Source organism: Nomia melanderi, chromosome 10, assembly GCF_051020985.1.
Source record: "Nomia melanderi isolate GNS246 chromosome 10, iyNomMela1, whole genome shotgun sequence".
In the NCBI taxonomy this organism is placed as follows: domain Eukaryota; kingdom Metazoa; phylum Arthropoda; class Insecta; order Hymenoptera; family Halictidae; genus Nomia; species Nomia melanderi.
In genome coordinates, this window is record NC_135008.1 from 6,020,150 (window position 1) to 6,035,603 (window position 15,454).

The 15,454-nt window shown below is 49.4% G+C and overlaps 1 protein-coding gene across 10 annotated transcripts in view; it reads left to right on the forward strand.

Moving 5' to 3' along the window:
• The window catches only part of kug (FAT atypical cadherin kugelei), a 424,350-nt gene that overhangs the window by 105,506 nt on the left and 303,390 nt on the right, over positions 1 to 15,454 (forward strand). The window contains exons 1-2 of one of the 10 annotated variants that reach the window (XM_076371211.1): positions 7,797 to 7,901; positions 8,043 to 8,104. The exons of the other annotated variants lie outside the window; for them this stretch is intronic. The gene's annotated coding sequence lies outside the window, so the exon portion shown is untranslated. Of the gene's footprint in view, positions 1 to 7,796; positions 7,902 to 8,042; positions 8,105 to 15,454 lie in introns of those variants that run through there. 10 annotated transcript variants of the gene reach the window in all.

Sequence of the window (15,454 nt, forward strand, 5' to 3'; positions counted from 1 at the left end):
GAGCGCAGTTTCGCTAATAGGTTTCTCCTCGAGTGCCTGTACACCATCCAGCGAGAACCCGTTAAGATCCGAGTGCGATCGAGGTGTTTCCTCCGTAAATGTCCTTTTTCGTTCGCGGGACATCCGCCGGCGATCCCCGGTGAGTTATTCGTTCCGGCAGGGCGTGCGGGTAAACGAGCGCCTCTGAAAAACGCGGAATTAGATGGTAATGCGCGGCGCAACAAGTATCCGGATGCATGAAAACGCATTACCGGAGTCGCAATTACTGGAAACTTTCGAGCCGAAGGGCTCCGCGGAGGAGGAAGGCGAACGGAGGCCGGAAGTAGGATTTTCCGCGACATCGAGCGCTGTTAAGTACCGATACATGCTAACGGACCATTCAAAATTCTTATCTTCATTGTCCTCGATGAACGAAGATGGAGCGAGATCAGATGCACAATGATTACACGATTCTTGGTAAATGATTGTTAATGGATAACGATAAATACTAAACAATTGAATAATATTTAATCGAATCGACAGCGGATCAAGACCTTACCGATAGCATGAATACCTAACTTTCTACAGTCCAGCCTGTCGTTGCTAGTCGGCAATCTCCGAATCCCATTTCCAGCCGGCGATCGGTCGCGATCTGCGATCCTTTGTTCCAATTCTGGTCGATAGCATCTACCGGATTCATCGAATCCGGGGATCTCAGGCTCGGTAACCGGCTCAGCGACTCGCTGAGACAGAGGAGGATGACGGCAGCGAATTTCAAGCGACCGGTAAACGATCGTTCGCGCCGGAAAAGAACACCGTGGCCGGGCAGCCGGCTCGAATCGCGGATTTAGAGCTTTGAAGGAGCTTCTGGGCCGACTACCGACGACGCAGCTCGTTAGCATTTCTCGACCTTTTCCGGGACGTCAGCCCGACGGCGGATAGACGTCGATTTCGCATTCAGCCCGGCGTGCGTTACCCCGTAATCCCGCGGAACGCGAAATAGATTCCGTTTCATCTCGAGCAATCAATCTTGATTGGGACTTTTGATCAAAGCGGCCGAAAAAAAAGGACACCGTCGACTCGACTCGTTTCGATCGTCGACTTCGTCTCTCTATCGGCATCCCCCTTTTCGCTCTCCGCGTCGGAAACCGCACCGAGCGACGGAATTTTCCGCAGCAGGCGGCCGGGCGCGAACGTCTACGTAAGACGCACAGCTTCCGACCGGGATTCCCGCGTTGCGTCGCGCCTGCCATCCGTAAAAACCACTCGTCCGCCGAGCTTTTAGCGTCGAACGACTTTCATAAATTACGGGGGAAATCCGTGAGCGGAGCGCCGACGAGGAACCCGTTTTAATCGATCCCCGCTCGAATGCTCGCGGAGACGATTAGCGAGCCGATTGATAGAGGAGAGATGAAAATCGACGAATATTAGGGGCGCGGCGTGTCTCTCGGCGCGAATCGATCGCTCGAGCGCCTCGAACGAGACGCTTATCGGCTCCTTACGTTCGATCAGCTATCAATGACCGGCCGCGATGACTCATCCGGTGAATGTCGCTCCGAACGGGGACAGTCTTATTGTTTCGCGCGGACCGAACGCTGATCCGTTCGACGGCCGGCCAGATAAACATTAGTCGAGATGATTTACAAACTTTGCAGCCGCGCGCCTTTCGACGCGACGTGTTCGATGGGCGTTCGATGGGCATTCGGCTGCGCGATCCGATGAAAACGAACCGCGCAGATGAATGTTGATTCGTTTCAGGCGACCAGGCGCCGATATCGAGACACGGGAGCGGTCGATCGAATCCGGAAACTAATTCGAAGGTTCGCCTACCGCGCGGCCGGCTTCCGTGAAAAACCGTGCTCCGGGGTGTGTTCTGCATTATTCGAGCTATCTCGCCGATAAATATCGGCCGGCGCAGCCCGGCGAGCCCGTGGCGAAGTGCATGTACCTGGCCCCACCGCCGGCCCTGCCACAGGAATATTTACACGGCGATTCGATTTATCGCGCGTACACCCCGTCCCCTTTCCATCGACTCCCCTCCCGCGACTGTCCCGCGAAAATTGAAATATATTTCCCGCAAAGCCGACCGATTTTATTGTCCAATTCCATCGGACTTCGTCCTGCGTCGCGGGATTGCTTGTTCCGTGTCACGTATCTGCGGAAGCTCGTGCCGCGGTTGTAGTTCGTCGAGGATCAGGGACGTCATCGTCTAATGGTGTCCAGCGATCATCATAATAGTTAACCCTAATCGGACCAGGATGTAATTTTGAGTCACATTTGAACTTTTTACGTATATTTGATTATTTCACATTGCGTTTCCAGAAGCTTTCTTGGGCTCTTAAAATTTGGGCCCTGTAAACAAAAACAAAATTTTAATCATTCTTTTATTCTCATAAGTGACTGAGAGTCACCGCGGTATGATTCGGTATGAAAACACGTGGCACGATTAGGGTTAAGGACGAATGTCGTCATTTTACAAGCTTTCATGTTTCGAATACGAAGTTGCGAAGGAACAATTGAGTTCTACAAAGAGATCAGTGATTAGTTTTCTTCTTCTCTGGTATTTAGGACTTTGATGTACAGTTTAATCTCTGTTGCGAAATGTTTTCAATACTTCAAGAAATTCTTGTCGGCAGATTTTTTCCAAATCCGTTGCTTTCTGTGTTTGTTGCAAAAAGTATTATCGATATTTCGTTGAAAAGTATTTGTAGGTGAAAAGACTTAGTACGGTTGATATATTGACCACCGAACGTAATTGCCGTTTCAGTCGTGGCTCGTTACACTCCTTCGCTGTACGAGCGAACAAAACAATCTCCACCGAGCACTTGTACTTTCCACAAAGTCCGAACTCAACCTTTCAACACTCCGTAAAACGCAGGGAAGCGGCGAGAAGATGGTCACGGCGATAGATCCGACGAGACGACAAGCGCTTCCGTTAGATTTGCAAAACGGCTTGACCGATGCCAACTGGAACCGGGCTTCCCGTTTCCTGTTTCCCCGCGATTCCTCGCGGAGTTTCGATATTTCGCTTAAGCTTTCTTTGCCCGGACCTCCGCCGGAATATGAGTATGCACGCCAGGAATGAAAGTTGGAAGCTGAATAAACTCCGCCCGCTTCTTCCGCGCCGAGTTTTCTCGTCGCTCCCCCGGGTTGACGGAGTTTTTCAGAGCTCCCGGAGAAATCTCCGCCGGCGTACTTGTATCGGTCTTTTTGTCAGCGCGTGTTCGCGATACGCGACCGCGTTTATTAATTTTTTCCACCGGTGGCCGCGTTCGGTTTCGAATTCGATCGATTAAAGCGAACCGGAGACAGTAATGACGCGGGGAAAGAGACAAAGGGAAAAACCGGTGCGTTTCGGTTCGCAATTGTACCGGGAGTCCCGGTGATCAATTTGGAACTGGGCTGCCCTAACAGGCGGGTTTGAAATTCCAATTACATCGGTCGGGTTCAAAAGTAAATTTAAACAGTGAAATTCAAGTGTGCATCCGGCACGCGCGCACCGCGCGTTTTACACGCCTCTAACAGGTAGTTCTCGCGTTACAAGTCCGGCCCGTCCAACGGTATCTGTGCAAACACGGAACCGAATCGCTTGCCGGGAAACAAAGTGCAGGATTCATCGTCGACCCCGAAAACAAAACGTTACGGATAAAAACGCCGGCCCGAGCGCTCGAGCGCGCGCCGCTGTAACGTCGCTCGTTAAATTATTTACGGCCACGTTCGTTGCTCTATTAGCTGCGACCGTGGATGCGAGACTGTTTCAGGTACAAGTTTCCGTGATCGCGTTTCCGAACAGCTCGGCCGGTTAATATAGCGCGACGACTTCAATCGCGCATCCGTTTCACAGATGTGAACACAAATGTGAACTTTCAATTCAATTTAGGCGACTGGTTTCTCGTTGAACATTTTACCTCCGAGCTGAATTTAAACGAACGGTTACATCGTGGAATATATGTCCGGCATCGCTTGCGATAAGAATAGAAGTATGCGAAGAGTATGCGAAGTGAACAGTACTTGTGAACGATCATGTACAATAAGAATGTTATTAACGCATTGCGTACGGGCGACGAGATATCTCGTTTTTAGGTTTCTTCGACTCAATCGATGGTTTAAGGAATTAAAAATAGATTTTCTTATTACGTTACCAGAGTAACGAAGTCTCGCGTGTTCTCCTGATAAATGATTAGCGAGGAAAAATGAATGTCGACATTCCGAGAACGTAAAAGTCAGTCAGTCAATAGCCATTACATCGGTAGCTCTGTGTCGATCGTGTATCGTACTTTGTAAAGTGTTCTATTGTTATACAGCATTTTGTTATTACAAAGTTCGCGTTTTAATTTGTAAGGAAACAGCTTTTTAAAAATCATTTATACTTTCAATCTTTTAATGATAATTTATAATAAGAATTATTTTATGAAATAGGCCCTAATTCTAAAATAGAAGCAAAGTTACGCGTAGAAGTAAAGAAAATGAAAATCGAAAAATGTTAAAATGTAAAACATGTATAAAAAATATGTAGTAATATTTAAGAACACCTTACGTGAATATAATACCAAATGCGAATTAAAAAAGTGCATATATGCATCGTATAAATTGTTTCTGGGGCGTCCAAAAATGTGTTAATAATGTCACGAATGATCAAAGTTCCCACAATTGCCACAGTTACCTATTAAACACACACACATCAGAAAATTTCTATAAATTCACAATTCTCATTCAAACAGCTAACCCTTTGCACTCGAGCCGTGACTCTCGCTCACTTGATTGCATACAATAAAACTGTAAAATTTGATATTTAATATTATACTCCATATAATGTATCAATTCGAGAAATATTGAAATAAAATAGCTTTTTTTGATACTTGATATTTAATATTATACTCTATATAATGTATCAGTTTGAAAAATATTGAAATAAAATAGCATTGTTCCTCAATGCACGTACGTTTTCCATCCGAGTGAGTTTCGCAAAATATCGTGTTTCATCAGAAAATGTTAAAATATCTTCAGTAAAAAACTTCCCAGTGCAAAGGGTTAAATCTCCAAAAATTCTGAACGCGACTATGCATCAGCTTCCACTTCGCGAATCGATCTTCGTACTTCATAGATAATAAGATTCACGGTTACCATGAAAATCGCTCGGAGTCGCTGGCAGTTTCGAAAACCGACCGAAGCGCTAAAGGTTAATTCTTAAACGCTCGTTTCCATTCATTCCTGTCCAGGGATGCGGCCGGGCGACGCCCAAGCGCATTCACCGTCAGACCAAAGTTCCATTCTCCGAGGGTGGAAGCATCGCATCAGAGTCGCGCGGCGGAGTTTCTCCGCGTGTAGCGCAATGCATAACGCGACACCGCAAGGACGAGCATTGTCGGGGCGTATCCATTGATCACCGAATGCAGTCGGGGACCGCCGGCAGCTTCGTCGGCGCGACAGCAAATATGAATGCGGCCTTCTCTCTCTCTCTCTCTCTTTCTGTTGTCGCGTTTCGACGCCTTTTCGCGGCTGTCTCTTCGCGGTGTCGTTCGCGTCGCGCCTCTGTCACGGTTGCTCGGCGGTTCTCGCGTAAACGAGCCGTTGTCTTTGTCAACCGGTCGACGAGACGCCGCGGCGCGGTGTGTGCACGTGCACGTGCACGTTTAGGAGCCGACGCAATCGACGCCTCCTTCGAGCGAGCAGACAATTAATCGTTACGCCCACTCGCGTCCTCGGTATTTCGCGTACGTCCCCGGCTAATGGGGACAGCCAGCGCGACACGTACTCTACCGTATGTCGATCAATTTCGTGCCTTTGCCTCGACGAGCACCGTCAATGCGATTCTCTCGATTCACCTACAATTTTCGTCCCACATTCGAGGTAATCCCACCGTTAACGATTTTTCGAAGCGACAGGATTGCTTCCTTTAACGGTTCGTTCGTCGTAATTCCGTATATAGCAACCGGATGTTAAGAATGTTAGATCAGGCTGGATGTAAAGAAGAATATTCAGAGCCCATCGCTAACGAACGTCGCACTCTCGAGATTCGCGGCGATACGGACTGGCTACTTGCCTCGCAATGATCCCGCACCGTTAGAAATCCGCTGAACACCTAAAAGTGTGTCAACAGCGGCTTTTGATCCGATTATTCGAAACGGAAGCGGCAGACTGAAGGAAAGCCTACAACGGCGTCGAGCGGAGAGATTTCATAAATCGAATTTCCCTGTATCAATCCTGGGGATCCGCTCGCGGCGGGTTAATCTGCCGCGAGTCTCGTCGCGATGTCAGCGACCGAATACGCGCCGGCTTGATAAAGCTTGCCGTTTGTGAAGATCCGCGGCGCGCTGCTCCCATAACGCGGGGGTCGCGTGTGGCGGCGGGCCTGAATGCGGCGTGCACGTCACCTCGGAACAAAACGCGTCGTCGTAGACGAGCCACGCGGCGCGCCCGAGCTGCAACCGTGAAATGCGTCGCAGCGCCGCGGCTTACGTCACCCTGTAACTCGCTGCGGATTATAAACGCGCGTACCCGATGAATCGAGCGTCGGACAATAAATGCGCCGCGCTTTGTACACAGGACGGGACAAAGATATATATTCAACGGAACGGCGCGGGGGGAGCGGGACGATTTTGTTTTAACCGAGCGCCGGTGAATAGGGGCCGGGCTTCGCGAGCCGGGAAACCCGGGATTCGCATGGACGGGCGTTGAATGCAGCCCGCGGATACGGAATCAAAGTTTCCTTAAAGTCGCCGAACAATACCCATCGCCCGCGAACTAACTGAAAATCGTATCGGGTATTGTGTCGCGGATTCGGAGCCGTTTTGTCCCCTGACGCGGCTGTCGCCGGGGAATTCCCGTGGTTGTTTTGCGGCTGATGGAAACAGGAACTTCTGGCAAGCGTGTTTTTAATGTAAGCGCGAGAGGGTAAAGTGGAAAGGTTTCTCTTAGTTCATTTGTATCTCGAAGATTGATTGATCTCGGTTGGTCGCGATTTTAAGTGCGTCGGCGTGATCCTTTTCCGACGCGATCGCTCGGATGTCAAAGTGTACATTCTGAGCTTTACTCTTGTGTAATGGAAGTTGTAGAAGCTTCAAGTTGAACGATTCAAAAATTGACCCATTCCCGAAGATTCAGTTTTAATTTCCATCGCCGTCGACTATCGGTCGCGATTTTAAGTATGTCAACGTGACTTTTTCCGACGCGATCGCTCGGATGTCGAAGTGTACATTCTGAGCTTTACTCTTGTATAATGGAAGTTGAAAAAGCGTCACGTCGAACGATTCAAAAATTGACCCATTCCCGAAGATTCATTTTAAACTTTCATCGCCGCCGACAATTGGTCGCGATTTTAATTAACCACCAGGTGCCCGACTGAATAAAACCGGCGTGGAACAGTCAACGGAAGCGGCGTCACTCGATTTTCTCCCTCCGGGGCGATTGTTCTCGGCAACGTCTCGCTCGGACGCAGAAAACGGACGACATCGAGGAAGACGAGCGTATCGACGCGGCGGGAGAAACTTGCGTGCGTTGCGCATTGTGCTCGCCGCGGACAAAGGAATCGCGATAAACAATTCCGGTCCCAACGACACGCGAGCACACGTTTTCCGCGTGAAAGTGACTCGGTACCGTTCCGTCGCGGCGAACAATGAGGCGAAGCGTTCGCGCCGCTCGGCAATCTATTCAGAATACGCGTGGCCGCGGCGCGGTCCTTTACATTTTAATACTTACACCGTTCGCGGGAAATGAATTTCCGCGTTTACGCCGGCTACAACGAATTAGATTACGCGGTCAGCTGAGCGCCGCCGCGTTTTCCGCTCTTGTTCTGCGCGATTACCGCCACTCGAGCGGGCTTCGTGACGCGACGCGGACGTTACCTCGGTTTCTCGTGTAATTCGCAAACTGTTACGTCGCCGGGGACGTCTCTAAAGAAAACACGAAACACTTCGGCGCGGGTAATGTTTTCAAATGATTTGCATACTGTTACAGAAAAATCTTTCCTTCTGTAGAATTTTAGTGTACGTTAGAACTGCACGTAGGAAATGAGAGTCTATTCGTTCAATAGTAATAACACGAGTCTTTCTTTTATATTTCAGGTGAGCCGCTTAAGGTCAGCAAGCTTCCTGCGAGTAGTCGTCGAAGGGAAGCGCTTCAATAGGTAATGTCAGTCCGAGAGCTGGCCCTCTATCGACTGTGTCACGGTACGCGGCTCGAATTCACGTATTTCCTCTGTAGCAACATCTTGATTCCGCCACTGGAGTTTCGATCGCGGTTACACAAACCTGCCTCTCTATGTAGGCTTAGTTTACACGCGATAACGTGAACCCACCTCTGTGCAAGAGCACTATAGGAACGGTTGACCAAGTCTTTGATTCCGTTGCGTAAATACAGCTGCACGTATTTGTCCCCGTAATGGTACAGTCCTCGGTGATCTCTAATTCAGCCTATCGTTGTCTGCTGCGATTATTGCGCGAAACAATCGAAAGACTTCCGGATAAATCCGATAGCTTTACACTCGACCGAGCATCTCTCGAGAACTTGAACTAACATCGCCACCGAGGGAAAGAATAATTTCCGTCATTTCTAAACGAGGAATAAATCACGAAACGTTTGTCACTGGAGATTCCCGGAAATTACTGTCAATTGCGGACTGTCCGTCAAGCACGGACCTCTAACAAGCCAGCCTCACGTGAGCTGGAAATATAGAAAAAACTTTAATACGGCTGCATTCCCGGAACACTTACCGTCAAAGACTCTTTCATCAATCACCAGGCGGAGTTCTCGTCCGGACACTGATTCTCTCAAACAGATCCTCTATCCTAACACCAAATGTTCTCATGTCGGGAGCAAAATCTGCTGGGTAAGCCGCGCTGAGTCCGTTAGGAGTTCCGAGTAGAAACGCGATTATCTTCCCTTCTTCCAGCGTTTTCTCCTCGAACCGGAGCTCGTCAACGCACGATGACACCGCTGTTCCCCCGTGTCGGCCGCGTTTCGAGCAGCCGGACTCTGCCCCGTCCGCGAAGATTGCAACGGGGAAACGTTCGCGACGCTGCGATCGAATCGAGTCGGTTAAATGGGATTTCCGCGGCGCGGATTTTTGGCGACTGCCGGGCACTCTTCGTCAGCCGCTTCGGCGACATTAGACTAACTCCTCGGCCGCACGGTTCGGGAACTTTGCTTTTAGCCCCGACCCGACTTTCGTTCGCGCACACGCCGCTCCCGGGAAAACTCGAAACAGCTTCTTGACAAGTGGATGTCGTTCCGCGGGCTGAACTTTAATCAGCAGTTACATGCAATTACTATCGTCGAGTTCTGAACAGTAAATTGCCCTTACGTAGTTAATTCTGTTTGTCTCTCGACAACTTTGCATCCGGTCGTGCCTCGTATGAGATATCCATTTCGCGGGAAATTTGCGAGGCGTTCGCGCGGGCTGAAACGCGAAAGACGCCGGGAAGTTTGACAGCGTCGAATTTCTCGTGTCCCCTCGTCGCGTCCGTCGATACGTTTCGAAGAAAGTTTTAATATTCAGCGTAATCAAAGCGTACCGAGTCCCGACGGAGTGTGTAAACGAGAAAATTACATCGACGGTGTCGTCGGCAAATTGAAATTCACGGGGATCCCGGATAATGAAACCTTTCCTGTCTCGCCGAACGGAAAGGTTTTCCCAACACGCTCAATTCAATTGGACGTATTGCCTCTTAGCGGTTGCATAAGAAACGCGACGAAGCTTCGCCGAGACTCGTCCGATGGCTGGCAACTCGATACGAAATGTCCTCTTTGCGAGCGAAATCGGCATTCCCGGCGCGAGAGAACGTTCCTCAACGACGGCGGAGACGCGTCCGGGCGGTTTCTCCGCAAATATTATCGTGAAATATCGTTTTCCGGTTGCGTAACGGATTAATCCGCCTGCTCGCGTCAAGTGTTCGCCGAACGAAATCAATTTAGCCCGATTCTTCGCGATAAGCAGGAATTATTGAACCCCGATGCACGATATTGTAAGACATTTATTGAATTAAGCCGGTAATCCGCGCGCTGCTTTGGGAAACACGTTTCGCTTCTCACGATTTAATTATAGCGCGCTCGGGTATTTGCGTTTAAATATAGTCACCCGCGGCATTTCTTTGGACAGGGCAATAAAGTGCAAATAGCTCGCGGCTAACGCTCCCCGAACTGATCAGCATGTATAATTTGTTTCAATTACTTGGCCGCGTCCGATTCGAAAGGAGCCGGAGGATCGTTGCGACGGAGGGACGCGGGTTTGCATATTAGTTGCAATTCGAATTAATATTCGATGCCGGCGGGACGGGCCGGTCCGCCAGGATGACACCGTCCGCTTCGTTATGCAAATGTCCGACGGAGACGCCAGTCGCTAATAAATCCATAAAGCAACAATACCCCGGTTACCATTGTCTTGTTTTCATAAATCGAGCGGCGAGGACTGGAGACGGAAGCGATTTTATAATGATACGTATACGTCAATCGAACGAACGTTCGTTGCTCGCATTCATCTAGAAGAAATTATTGTATCTCACGTCACATACAGAAATTGCTGTCAAATTCAGTAAATATTCATCGAGCAACTGTAAATATTCGAAGAATACAGCATTCATTTCTGAAATCTAGCTCGTATCCGTTATTAGGAAGTGTTGGGCGAATAAAGTATTCTTAAAGTTAATCGAGCGTCGTTTACCAGAAATAATTAAACGTTAGTTTACACTCGAATTATATCAAAGTGGTGGCCGAATGGCATTCTTTCGGTCGGTAGAAACGCACCGTATCGCGGTCACGATGCAACGGATCGGACGCGAATAAACAGCGAGGCGAATGGCCACTCTCGTTGCGGATTACACGTGATCGCGCTAATTTGCGATTTCTCCGGCGGCGGGATCGACGACGTGGCCCCGAGGAGCGGAATACCCATTAACGGGGGAACAGGCTCTCGAGTCGACGCCGATTCCGTATTAAAGGGGGGGGAGTCCAATTAAAGACCAACGCGAAGTATCCGGAGTTTTCAGAGGTATTCCCGGTTCATTAGGGCGGACGGCGAGTTCCTCGTTGCGGCGAATGAAATTCGTTGGTCCGTTGTGCATCACTGAATCTGTAAATGAGAAAACTGGTACAGAAATCTATTCCGTCTAGTTGATACCCGCTAGGAAAACGTTTCCAGTGCTAGCCGCGATTCTAGAGCCGGACCGCGGAAAGTTATCCCGATGGACATTTTTGTCGTCGAGCTCCAGGAAGCTGGAATCGAATAGAATTCCAAGTAGACTCAGTTGTATATAGAGATGAGGTATTAGTTTAACTAATGATCTCAAGGGACTCGATCCAATCCGACAGCTAGGTGTATTTATTCCAATGTAATCCCATTCGGCGACACTCGCCGCGAATGCATCGAAATCCGCAGGCTAATTAACCACGCTCGATCGCACAGCCGTTAACCCGAAAAATTTCGAGACACCGTACCCCCTGCCGCGTTGAATGGCTCTCCCTGAAGAACCCTTGATCTAAGGACTCGAATCTATTTGCAATCTGCGGTACACAGCTCGCCTAGGAGGCTCGAGGTCCCCGACCGGCGATCCGCAGCGGTGAATACCGGTTCACACCAAGAAACAAACATCGTCGCGCCGCTAATGGGTGGCTATCGTCGCACTCGAACGGGGACACAGCTCAGCCGGCTCTGAAAAGCGTTAAAGGGTTGGCGAACGGACGAAGGGAGACGATTGTTGATTAAATATGGAGGCCGGTTTGCCTCCCAATTGGTTCGCGGGGCGGCCGGTAGCCGGGCCCTCCCCATTGAGCGCGAGTCGTGCATTGTGCAGGGGGCCTTAAGCGGGTTAAATATTCAGGGCACGCGCAGCTGCCGCCGTTCGTGTGCTGCACGTATGCCGTTCGTCTTATCGTATCTCCGAAAACAACTCGACCGATCCGATGGCCCGCCGGTAACTCTCATCGCGGCCGGACTCCCCCGCGGGATTCTTTGCGGTCACGTCCACGCTCGGCCGCGGCGAAATTTATGCCGAACCAATGGAATCCGGCGAACTGCGACGACCAAATCGACCGCCGTCGCGCGTGGTAACTGTCTCGGAGGAACGAACGCTCCGCGATCGACGGTTGAACCCGTCGACGCGTCGACTGTCGGAACGAGAAGCTGAAAAGTCAAAATTTCTCGTGACGCCGCGTTATTCGTCGTGGCACTATCCAGTTTCTTTAGAATTCGGATTCCACGATACGACGAAATCTGATTAGAAAATTCTTCGTTCCTAATAGCGGTTGTTAAGAGCTTATTAAATACTCGGGGAAATGTACCTGTCCGCACAGATCGTATCAACCTGTCGTTGAAGCGGGATTTATTTCCGTTGATCAACGTATCTCCATGGATCGGTTCCCACCTGGGAATAGTACGATTTACATGGCTACTTGGGCTGATGGGGGATTACGATACCATGGAATAGGGGTTACGCCAGCCCCAGCGGAACGTACGAATGACCACGGTGAAAAAATAAAGGGGATACGGTGTAACTTTATCGCGAGCGCGCGGACCTCGGAGTCCATTGTACGGGTTTTTAAACTGGATCCGGGGGTTACGGAGGGGGACTCGTGAGGTTTCCGTGAAATCCGACGCGAGCTGTGTTTCGCTCGTTACACGCAATTTGGTATCGAGAGGATTGAAGGCAGCGCCGAGGCGCGATATTAACACATCGCGCGCCGGTTAGTTGTCTGAAAACTGAACTCTACGGATACCGATTCTCAGGCGACATCAATTTATCAATTAAACTCGGTATTATATTGCTATGTAATATACTGTAAATACACAATCAGCTCGAATCAAATTTAATATTTAAATACTGCGGTAATTAGCAAAGTTGCACAGCTAAGTGCCTTCGTATGAAACGAGATTTCCCGTTGCCAGTATGTGCTAAAACGCTGATTTATGAAAGGTTGACGGTGGAATGGCGGACACTGGCATCTGCCCCGAGAATCTAGCCAAAACTGTCGAATTCTATTTCCGAGTCGGATGTATAACATTTTCTCCCCGTTTGATTGAGTAGCTAAACAAATAAATGGTAGCGTTTTGTCTTTCCACTAACGGCGGCATCTAGTAATAAATTCTATTTCCGAGTCAGATGAATAACACTTTGTCCCCGTATGATTGAGTAGTTATACAAATAAATCGCAGCGTTTTGTCTTTCCATTAACTGCAGTTACCAACGAATGTTGCGCTTGAAGCCGAGCGTTTCTTATGCGGCCGAATTCCGGGTCTGCGGTCGCGCGGGAACGCCTAATATGTAACGCAGTCGTGGTTTCATTGAAAAGGTGAAAGAGGGAGAATTAATTCTGCGGGGAGAGGCTCGTGTTTATGTATTTTTGACGAGGCGGATTCCGGCGCAGCTGCGGCCGCCTCGGAGGTAGGGGAAATAAAGGCCGGCCGAACCGTTGAAAAGTGTTCAACTTTCTTCGGCATTCCGGCGAAGTGTTTTCAGCCACTCCGATCAGAATGCAAAGGTTCTCGAGCGGCGGTATCGTCGCGGAATCGATAGGGCCGTTGTCCCGACGTGTTCGCGCGCCGGGGGAAACGCGCGAATTAAGGGGGAACCCTTTCTTCTTTCGCCCCGTCTTCGCCATTTCCATTTCACAGGGAATGCCCGTTCTTTCTACCCAGAAATGAAAACGTTCCGCTTGCGCCGGGGAAAATGAGCAATCTTGTTCCCGTCGCTTCCAACATTGTTCAGAGGTCTCGATAAATTGTTTCCCCTCTGCTCAATTCTGTATTCGCAATTTTTATCCACTCCATACTAGAGTCGCGTGAATGCATCTGGAAACGGGAAACAATTCTCCTTCCCGTACGTAATCGGAAACGGAGAAAGTTCAAAGATTACACGCGATCAGTTGAACAGACGAATGGTTACGATCGTTTTCGACTGACCGTCGACATCGATGACCGTTGTTGTGTTAATTATTGTTACGAAAAAAGATCGAGACTAAGATATTCACATTACATTCTTCGTTTGCATCTCATTAAATTCGAATTATATTTCATTCTTCCGTCCACGCGTTAATGAATTGCAGAGAGGGGAGGACGTCAGGCGTTGAACGATCGAGATATTGCTATGTAACGATGGACGTAAACTGAGTGGCAAAGCGTCCCGACCGCTTAAGGAGCGATCGTGTAATCCTCTTCTGGGGTGTCCCTAATAACCACGGCAGACAACGATCTCGTTACATAACCGCATTTTCCCAGTCATAGGTGAATAGGTTCAGCCGGTCGATGAGGAGTCGATTAACATAACAAGCTGCCGTTTGTTCGCGTCCTCCCGGAGCACCGTGTTATCGGGGCCATCGTGATAAAGCGAGGGTACTCGGTTGTCGGGGTAGAAGTATCGGTTTCCCCTTGGCTGTACTAACTTAACCGGGACACACAGGCTGTACCGAAGCGAGCCGGGCGTGCCAGTGAAAGAACCTGCCAGCGAAAATTCGAAACTTACCTACCGAGGCGACCCTCGACGAAGACACACTGCTCCGAACAGCCAATTGACTCCGAAACACCATTACCGGCAATGTCGGGCCATAGATCGCGTCCCCGAATCGACAACTCGAGAGACCCGCTCCGCCGTCGTTGTTCCTTCGAATCCTCGCCGCGTAATTCGATCGTTTCCCCGAGTAAAAATTTCATCGGACAGGTCGAATTAAAAGCAAACAGAATGCCTTTGTGCGTATTTTCATTTGGGATCCGGCGCAAATGCAAATACGTATGGAAATATCCTCGCGCTCTCGCCGCGAGCGCATTTGTTTTCATGGACGGTGCACAGGAATCGACATTAAGCTTGATTCGGTTCCATTAACTAATGTCTTTTCATGGATTCTCGCGGTGGTATTAATCTGCGACATATCCCTTGTAACCGTAAAGAGAATAATTATGAAACTGGGAGAACACGTTTGTTCTCTAATAACAACACGTTTTCCTTCGTCGTCACAATTTTCATAGATTTAATCGTACGATCGTCTATTAGCATTCGAAATGGCTCGAAGCGATTTCAATTGAAGCTTAACTCGAGGGGAGCCGAAAGGAACATTTCATTCTTCAATTATTACACGATTCTAAGTCAAGGATTTACAAATAACAGCGAGCGAGTGCACAGTACCAACGTATCAAGTAACTAGAACTGACAAGCGAATATAATCGCGCGTCTCGGTAACATTTTCAAACACAGGAACTGCGCAGAGTCGGCGCATTTAGCTCGAATTACGTCAACGACACAGCTCGACGGACGGTAAAAACTATGTATAATTAATTGGCCCCGTGCGTTTGTCGCGAATCGATCGGCCCGCATAAAATCGTGGCGGCTGGCAAAGAAAAAGGTGAAAAATGTTGCAGATGCGGCGGCCGGGCGAGAATACGAGGGGGGCGGACGATCCTCCGTTCCGTCGCGCGCCGTGCAGGTGGCTCGGCCGCTCGTTTTTATATCGGCCGGAGTGACGGTGCATGCGAGCGGCCGAAAATGCGGATTCG